Raw genomic sequence first — 9,248 nt, forward strand, 5'->3', positions numbered from 1 at the left:
GTACACTGGTAAGGCAAAAGATTCACACTTGCACCAAGGTTAAGTAAGGTATGCTCAATGTAGGTGTTGCCTATGACATAAGATATGGTAGGGCTCCCTGAATCCTTATACTTGGCTACTATAGGTTGAGTAATTATGGAACTAATGTTACCTGCCAAGAATGCAATTCTGGGTACACTAGTGATACTTTTGTGAGTGTAACAATCTTTCAGGACCTTTGCACAGGTGGGGATCTAGGATATGACATCTAAAAGAGGGATGTTCACTTCTACCTTTTTGAAGACTTCTAAAATTTTATCCATAGAAGCAGTCTTCTTTTTGTTTACCAAATTATTAGGAAATGGGACAGGAGGAACATAAGGACTATCAGGGATTTGCCCTTTTTTAAAAGAATCATTTTTTATTTACTCAACCAAATCATCTTTAGTTTCAAATGAATCTTTAGGTTCATCAGACAAACCTGGAACAAGAAGAACACTTGTGTTCTCGACTGAAGGAGAGTTAACAGGAGTAATAGATGGGGAAGATTTAAGAACACTCTGTTGGTACTCTCTACCACTCCTAAGGGCATAAACAACATTACATTGGTTAGAGGGCCCTTGTTAGGTCTGACCTTGTACTATATTCAGTGGTGCATTGGTTGGTGCTTGTGAACTAATAGGCTGATGATGCCTAGGGTTAGGCTCTGGTTGACTGGATAAAGTTTCCTTCTCTCTCTCATGCATAATTGAGACAACTTGGGTGAGTTCTCTAGTAATATTTTGATGGCTTGTCATGAGAAGGGACATATCTTTCTCTAAGTCACTTATTCTACTTGCCTCTCCAGTGTTGATAAACCTAAGGTGTTGCTAATAAGATGATAAGAGAGGGGCCCTAGGAAAACTAGCCTGAGGTCCTACATTTGATCTAGGAAAAGTATTTTGGGAAAAAGATTGTTGTGCAAAGGGAGGCCTTTGGGGTTCAGGTTGACATTGATTATAAAAATTGGAAGGGCCCTGCTTGGTTACCCTGATTCCAGGAGGAATTTGGGTGATTTCTCCATCCTGGATTGTAGGTGTTACCATATGGATTATTCTGGTATAAGGCATTAACACTATCATTAGAAGTGCCCCCAGAGGTGTTGAGGCATTCTTCTATGACATGTCCAAGGGACTGGCACCAAGCACAAATCTTAACCAAATTGACTGATGATGGCTCTCTAGGAACAATAGCCTTAATCATCTTGATTAGGCTATCTAAATGGGCTTCCTTGGCTACTATCCCATCCACAAAATATCATTTCCCTTCTATGGTTCTTTCACTCTTTTGGGTTGATTCCCACTCACGGGTTTTGTCAGCTAAGTCAAGTAAGAATTCTCATGTCTTTCCTTTATCTGTAAAGGATGTGAATCTCATAGGGCACATAGACTCTATCATTTGTTTAATTGGGTAATCAATAACCTTATAAATTATTTAACATAAATGCCATTAGTCTAGGCCATGGTGAGGGCATTCTTAGAGTAAATCCTTGAATCTCTCCAAAAGTTTGGAAAATGACTCACTAGGCTTTTGCCTAAATTGAAGATATCACTTCTAAGCTTATTGGTCTTGTGAGTTGGGAAAAACTTCTTAAGAAAGACAACTGTGAACTATTCCCATGAGGTTATGGAATTTGTAAGTAACCCATACAACCATTTCTTAGCTTGGTCTTTCAATACAAACACGATGAACCTAAGCTTAGCAGCATCATCAGAAAGCTGTTGAATCTTAATTAGAACGCATACCTCTTCAAATTCCCTTAGAAATAGGTATGGATCCTCAGAGGTCAGCCCATGAAAGTAGGGCAACATAGTGATGTACTGAGATTTGAGCCCAAAATTATTGCCCTGAGCTTGTGATAGAACTATGCAGGAAGGTTGGGCTGCTCTAGCAGGGTAGAACCTTTCAAAGATTTAGGTGGAGGGTTTTGCTGTTGGTCTCCCATATTGAAGGGTTTTAAAGAGAGCAAACGTATAGAGTCACTACTTATTGGATCTCTTATTTTTAACCGATTCTTAGTATTACGCACCCACATAACACTCATGTAATAGAAAACTACCCACAACTAGAGTAAGACAAGCACAAAAGAATGAAAAGAAAAAAGACAAGCACAAAAGAATGAAAAGAAAAACTTTTTTTTAATTATTTTATAATTTTTTTTAATTTTGGCTTTTTGGGAGCTTACCGGTAGGGATCCAAGGTTGCTCAAGTCAATTCCTGAGGTACTACTATAGGGCAAAACCTGTCTTTATCATACTGTGAGGCTTGGTGACCTTCACAGATACAACTATTATTGCAAGTTGTTCTTCTCAGGAATTCAATAAAAGAAAAGGAAAAATAAAACAAAGCAAACAAAACACTCCGATTTACCAAAAGAAAGCAAAAAATAACATGGAATTGTCTCCCAGACAATGGCCCTAAAAACTTGTTTGAAATTTAAAATGTAACCGCAAGCGTACGGATCAGTATAACTATGGGTCGAACACATGGAGAGCAACCACTTTGTTTTTTTTTGCTTCTTTTAATAATGTGAAAGTGAACCGATTAATGGTTGTGACCTAATTCTAACTACCGTCCTAAACATATGTATCTAAAATAATCTTCTAACCATTCACCATCTAAGAATTTAAATACGCAAGCCACACAATTAAAAAGCAATGAAGGGAAAAAATGTTGGAATAAAAATAAAATAAAAGAAAGGGTATAAAGCTAGAGAGAGGCTCACAAGTAGGTTTCTCTACTTAGCCCAAAGGATGTATCATAATATGAGCTTCCCTACTTGACCAGAGAGTCACTCTTACGAGGGTTACTCTACTTGGCTTTAGGGAAAGGGAGATAATTAAAATAAAATTAATAAAATGATGGTTCTATGGCTAGGAGGGGCAAAGCCAACACATACACTAACCATGAACCTTGGTGGAAAGAGAAAGCAATAATGTAATGACTGAAATTAAAATCCTAAATTAAGAAAGAAAGGGTAATTAGAAGAGGGAATGAGAGGGGGATGAGAAGTCTATTGAAGGAGTCTACTTACTTGAACTTCAACCCTTGAACTGAAAACTTGATCTATTTGAGATACTACCAGTACTAAAAACCAGATCTGGATTAGACCAAATCTGAAATTTCTAGTACTAGAGAAAACAAATCTGAATTAAAAAAATTGAACTTGAAGGACATGCTCCATAACTTGTTCTTGTCACCTAGAACTAAGCCTAGAACTAGAACTTGAAAATTACAACTTCAATTGCTTAAATAATAAAAATAAGAGTCTGAATAAAAAAAAAAAAGTGCTTGCATTAATTGAATAAAAAAAACTTACAAAGTGTTTAAAGCATAAACCTAGAACTAGAGCTAGAGAAGAGAAAACTAGAGAAAGAGAGAAAGAGCAACTAAAAAAAAAAAAACCTACGAAGAGAGAAGTAGAGAGGAAGAAAGGGACCACTCTATAGGGTTTTGTGGACTCCCTTTTATAGGGAATAGGAGAGAGAGGAGGATGTCCAAGGGTGGATCCCCTAAGACGATTTTGTGGTGAGGTGGAGGAGAGAGAAGAGAGAGAATCATAGGAAGTAGGGAATCTCCAATGATTTTGCTTCCTTTTTCCTTCTTTTTTTTTATTTTTTTCTCTCTCTTCTTTAAACGTGGCAGCCTCTTGGACAATTTTTTTTGTTATTTTTTTCCTTTCTTATTTTTTCTCCCTTTTTTCTATTTTTCTCTTTTATTTCCTTATTTCTCTCTCCTCTTGCGTAAGAAACCCTTTGGCCGACCTCCTTTGAGTGATGAGTAGGAGAGATAAAATATTTCAAAAAATAGCAACCAAGAAGTTCGAACTTGAGACCTCCTAATAAGGAAGGGATTTTGCACACCACAACTCACCAACTACGCTAGGTAGTTATTGTTACCAAAAATGAATTTTTAATCACTTAAGGGTGTGGTTCATCGATCCTTATTGGCATTTAGAATACTTCTTGTACCTCTGGGACAATTGCAAACGGGTTGGTTCTACATCTCGGTTTAGTTTTGATTCATTATTCTTTTTCTGGTCCAAAAAGCATAATCACTTGTACAGTTGACCAAACGAATGTGTACTTTTAATTGAACACGTCCATCTTACTCAGAATTTCGTCCTCTTCACAACCATGAAAATAAACAAGACCTCTTTATGTGTAAAATTGGAGATATAGCGCCCGATAGTCCTTAAGGCCTTGAAAATATAAAATCTGCAAAAAGAAAATAAAACCCAAGGTAGCTCAATTCTAAATATGTAAAAGGCATGTTTTACTACCATAGATTTCATAAATAAATGTGCTCATCAGTACCCTACACCACTATCTCCTATTGGTCTAAAAAAGTATATTTTCACACTATTGGCCAAAAAAACATCTTTTTCCTCCATTGGCCAAAAAATTACCTCCTTCACCCTATTGACCCAAAAAACATCTTTTCACCTCATTGGCCTAAAAAAGCATCTTTTCACCTCATTGGCCAAAGAAATTCACCTTCCACCCCATTGGCCCAAAAATTTACTTTTTTATCCCATTGGCCAAGAAAATCCACTTTTACCCCATTGGCCAAGGAAATCCCCATTTCCCCCACCATTGGTCCAAAAAATCTATAAATACCCCCTCCCTTTGGTTTTTCACACTCAAGCCTCCTAGTGAGCATCCCTTATAGGGAAGCTTTGCCCTCTCTCCTCCCCTCCCCCTTTGAAGTTCTTCAAGTCTTCGAAGAGATCTTCATAAGATTCCAAGTGTTCTTCGGGCCTTCAAAGTTCTTCAATCATCCAAAATTTTGAGTGAACATTTTTTCATAGGAAAAAATTTGCCTTCATTTCCCCCCCTTTGAGGTTCTTTAAGTCTTCGAAGCGATCTTCATAGATTCAAAGTGTTCTTCAGGCCTTCGAAATACTTTAATCATTTGAATTTTTTCAAGCCTCATCCTAGCCCTCTCATAGCCCATTCCTAACAGAAGCTCTGTCGGAGTGCCACCTCAGCTTAGCCCTCCCATAGCCCATCTCCAGTGGAAGCTCTGTAGGAGTGCCACCACAGCCTAGCCCTCCCATAGCCCATCCCCAGTGGAAATCTACCGGAGTGCCACCTTAGCCAAGCCCTCCCATAACCTATACCTAATGGAAGTTCTGTCGGAGTGCCACCTCATCATAGCTCTCCCATAGCCTATCCCCAACGGAAGCTCTGTCGGAGTGCCACCTTAGCCAAAATCCGAAAGTAGCCCATCCCTAACGGAAGCTCTGCCAAAGTAACACTTCAACCTAAGCCCGAGAGTAGCATTCCCTAGTCGAAGCTCTGCCAGAATTCAAAGCCAAAAGTAACCGTTTTTAGCCAAAACTTTATCTGAATATTACCACCGTTAGCATCTCTCGAAAAAGGAAGTTGGAGGTCAAGACCATCTTCCCCTTAGCCGGGAGAATCCAAAAGAAAGTTTGTGCCAGCACTAATCGGGGGTCTACCTCTCTTGACAGATATAATCTCTCACCTAAATTAGCATAATGTAGATTTTTTATTGATCTTGTTTTAGTGTACATATTTAATTAAATTTAGTTAATGTATATATGTGTGATAACTTAGCCATACATGCCGTATAGAATAATTGTGGAAAATGTTCGTTCTTCAAGCATCTAGTAGGAAGACTGGTTGAACCGAGTAGATTGGGTGTCTAACACCTTCCCAACTCTACAACCTGACACGTACCCTAAATCTCTGGGCTAGACCAACTTTCGGGCCCTTTTCTCAGGAATTGGGCCACCCCGGGTCCTAAGCCCATAATCCTAGGTGGTGAATCCAAATCTCTTTTGTATGATCCCAATCCTCCATATTTGTCACACCCCATTCCATATAGAACTGAACCGGTAATCGAGTTAACACCTGTTAACCAAAAACCTACTAGGATCATCTGATATAGTAACCACAGCACAGTGTGAGGATGGCGGCCAGAAGATGCGTAATGCGTTCCTCCCCTGTGGGGGGGGGAAGGCTTGTATTGATTCTGTCTTCTCTCCTCTCTTTCTCTTTCATGAGGGAGGGGTGTGTCATATGTGCTTACCCTACGGGCCCTGCACCACTGTATCACCGTTTGGAGATATATGGAGGCCTATTTCATAAGAGTGTAAAGTTAGTCATTCGAGACAGGGGTTTGATGATGGTCCAATACAGGGATCGGGATCATACAAAAGGGTTTGGAGTTGCCACCTAGGATTATAGGCTTAGGACCCAGGGGTGGGCCCAATTCCTGAGTAAAGGGCCCGATAATTGGTCTAGTCCAAAGATTTAGGGTAAGTGTTAGGTTGTAGAATTGGGAAGGTGTTAGGCACCCAATCTACCTGGTTCAACCGATCTTCCTACTAGATGCTTAAGAAAGAACATTTTCCACAATTATTCTTATTCCACATGTATGGCTAAGTTATCACACATATATATATATATATACATTGACCGAATTTAAACAACTATATACACTAAAAAGTATAGTCAATATAAAGTCTACATGATGAAAATTTGGTTAAGAAACTGTACCTGAACTTAACCCCTATTTCGGGTCAAGAGGGATGGGCCCCTGATTAGTATAGGCTTGGATTGTCTTTCGAATTCTCCTGGCTCAGGGGAAGATGGTCTTGACCTCTAACTTTCTTTTTCGAGAGATGTTGACTATGATGATATTCGGACAGAGCTTCGGCTAGGGAAGACTATTTCTAGATTTGGATTTGGACAGAGCTTCAGCAAGGGAAGGTTATTTTCAGATTTGGATTCGGACAGGGCTTCAACTAAGGAAGGTTGTTTTCAGGCTTAGGATGAGGTGGCACTCTGATAGAGCTTCCACTGGGGATAGGCTATGGGAGGGCTAGGCTAAGGTGACACTCTGACAGAGCTTTTGCTGGGAATAGCTATTTCTGGAAAGATTCTAGGGGTACTTGGACAGGGCTTCTGCTAGGAATGACTATTTTTGGAAAGAAATGGATTGCCCTCAATATGAATTGAAGATCTCCAAAGCCCCGAAGAACACTTTGAAGATATGAATAGAACTCCAGATCTTGACAAAGATCTCTTCGTGGACCCGAAGAACCTCAAGGGGGGAGGGATTTCTACTTCTGGTATAAACCAAGAACACTCAAAGGGGGGAGACTAAGAACATACTATTTTTGGAAAAAATTAGATTCGACTAAAAATTTGGATTGAAGATCTTCAAAGTTCCGAAGAACACTTTGAAGATCCGAACAAGATTTCAAAGCTTGACGAAGATCGCTCTGAAGACCCCGAAGAAACTCAAAGGGGGAGGGAGAGGAGGAGAGGGGCCAGAGCTTCACTCTCTAAGGGTGGTTGTGACCTTGGTCTTCTTAATCCAAAGGAGTGGGTGGTATTTATAGGATTTTGGGGCCGATAGGGAGGAGAGAGAATTTTTAACCAATGGGTAAAAAGTGGGTTTTTGGATTAATGGGAGGAGAGAGAATTTTTAACCAATGAGTAAAAAGTGGGGTTTTTGGGTTAATGGGAGGAGAGATAATTTTTAGCCAATGGGGGTAAAAAGTGGGTTTTTGGAATAATGGGAGGTTGTGGCATAGGGTACGCTAGCAGAGTAGTGCATACGTGAAGTGGGTGAAGAGGAAATCTCTTCACCCACCGAGCTAGTGGAACAAAAATCCCAGCCATTGACGGTGGCACACAGGGTTGGGTTGATGTGCATAGGGCATGACCGACACAGATACACAGGTGGGTAGGCATGGTGCAAGGATGGGCAGGCAAGGTGCATAGGTTGGGCATACATGGTGCATAGGCTGAGTAGGCATAGTGTACGGGCTGGCCTGCAGCTGTGCGCGGGCTGGCTAGCGCGTGCGAGAGGTGCATAGCAAAGGGCGTACGGAGCAGCAGCAGCAGGTGGGGGCACATGCAGCAGCAGACCCGTGCATTGCTGTGCATGGGGCTACTGGCTGGTAGGCTAGAGTGCACAGCGCACTCGAGAACATGGAATTTTCTGGTGACGATTGCGGGAGATCCAACAGTTCGATTTTAGTGTGTCATATATCATTGGAATCATATTTTCGAGTACTATCCATCTTTATGGTCATCTTGACCAGATTCCTTCGTATATAAAAAGTTAAAATTGGACCTTCTTCTCTCCTACATGGGGGTTTCCAGGGTTTTCAAGTAGAGAGTAAATTTGGGATGTTTGGGTAGGTGGGGAATTTTTTCAGGTTTCCAACAGGCTTGCTAGTGTGCGCAGCATACGTTCGAGAAAATGTAATTTTTTGGGGGCGATTACGGGAGATCCGACGGTCTGATTTTGACATGCCATATATCGTTGGAATCGTATTTACGAGTACTATACATCTATATAGTCATCTTGATTGGATTCCTTTGTATATAAAAAGTCAAAATTGGACCCTCTTCTTTCTCACACAGGGTTTCCAGGGTTTTTTAGGTCGGGGATGTTTCCAGATTTTCTTAGTCAATCATCATCTCTGTTGATCAGAAGTTGGAAGTTGCATCCAAGATCTGTATCTCATCATAGCTAGAGGAGGGTGACAAAATTGGGTGTCTATAGAATGCCCCTCTTTGGTCAAGGCCTGCGCCAACGGCCGAATGGAAAAGAAAAGAACGATTACATTTTGTCACCTGGAGCATGTACTGCCATCATCTTACTCATTAATGATGGAGTTGAACAATGCAATAGATAATATCTCTCAGCTACTTTAGAGTTTAGGACTTACCTGGGCTGCCGATTGTAGGAAAGAAATTTGCTACTCTTCCAATCCTACAAAAGATGTTAGTACTTTGTCTTTTCCTTAGCTAGGCTTTACATGTGCCAGTTCAGGAAATTTGATCTCCAGGTTGGGTTTTTTGAACCAATCTGGACTATTTGGGACCGATGGTTACAAGAGAGGAATTCGCTGCTCTTCCGATGGTTACATTTGATTCTTAGATTTTTCTTAATTGGACTTCGCATGTGCCAGGTCAAGGAATTTGGTCTATGAGATCGGGTCACTCGGAGCCGATACAAAGAGATTGGGCTGCCTAGGGCTGGGTAAATGCAATTGGGCCACCTGGGGCCAGGTCAAATCTCTTCATCCTCGCCTGATCCCTAATACCCCTAGGAATAGACTCATCATAGCTTCCTAGAGGTTTTCAGTTGACATCATTTCCCTTCCCCCTTGATGTATCTCCTCTTCCTTACTTTTTTGGGTTGTCCCTCCCCCACTCTCTTGATGTGTATCCTCCTTGATT

At 40.7% G+C, this 9,248-nt stretch overlaps 1 non-coding gene across 1 annotated transcript; it reads left to right on the forward strand.

The window, feature by feature from the left end:
- Positions 1–1,474: 1,474 nt before the first annotated feature.
- Positions 1,475–1,580, forward strand: LOC122080566. The gene has a single exon (XR_006140836.1). It is a non-coding gene; the product is annotated as a small nucleolar RNA R71 (small nucleolar RNA).
- The last annotated feature ends 7,668 nt before the right edge of the window (positions 1,581–9,248 follow it).

The sequence above is a fragment of the Macadamia integrifolia genome, chromosome 5, assembly GCF_013358625.1.
Source record: "Macadamia integrifolia cultivar HAES 741 chromosome 5, SCU_Mint_v3, whole genome shotgun sequence".
Taxonomy (NCBI): domain Eukaryota; kingdom Viridiplantae; phylum Streptophyta; class Magnoliopsida; order Proteales; family Proteaceae; genus Macadamia; species Macadamia integrifolia.